The sequence below is a fragment of the Dicentrarchus labrax genome, unplaced genomic scaffold, assembly GCF_905237075.1.
Source record: "Dicentrarchus labrax unplaced genomic scaffold, dlabrax2021, whole genome shotgun sequence".
NCBI classification, from domain to species: domain Eukaryota; kingdom Metazoa; phylum Chordata; class Actinopteri; family Moronidae; genus Dicentrarchus; species Dicentrarchus labrax.
Window position 1 is genome coordinate 23795016 of NW_026136715.1, and position 651 is coordinate 23795666.

Genomic DNA, 651 nt, shown 5'->3' on the forward strand with positions numbered 1-651 from the left:
CAACTGCAGCTTTTCGAGGTCAAACCAACAGAGATGAGTGGGATGATACCAGAAGTTAACCTTTGCCATCAAAATAAAGGCATCACATTTGTCACGTCGGGAAAATGATGAAATAAAATACAGAATAAAAAGTTAAGTTTGCTTAGATTATTATTTCATGCCATGTTATTTATTTATTATATCACCAAGCATGTTCTCTCTTGATGATCCTGAATCCAATCCATGCCGATTTCCTTTCAGTTAGGCTACTGGTAAACTGTAAATCACAATGATGGTGAATCAAGTTTACTGCAGTCTCTGTATTTATGGCTTCCTTAGTGCCTGAATATGCTTCTGACTAATTGTAAAGACAATCGGTAGATTTTTGGAACATACATATAACTGATATATAACTGTGCTCCTAAAGCTGAACTTGTGTGCTCAATAGAAAGAATATTTTTATGATCTATTAGCAAAAACTAATACAAAGCAAAAATGTCACATATGAATATACTGATCAGTCACAGCAAAATAACTGGAAGATAGTGCTTAAACTACGCTTTGGTTTTTTATTGTTCCCAACAAATATAGCAATATGTTAGTGAGCGTTTTATTTTGAAGTGATAACAGGAAGGTATGTATTTGCTACTGTGCCATAATTGACTGCTATAG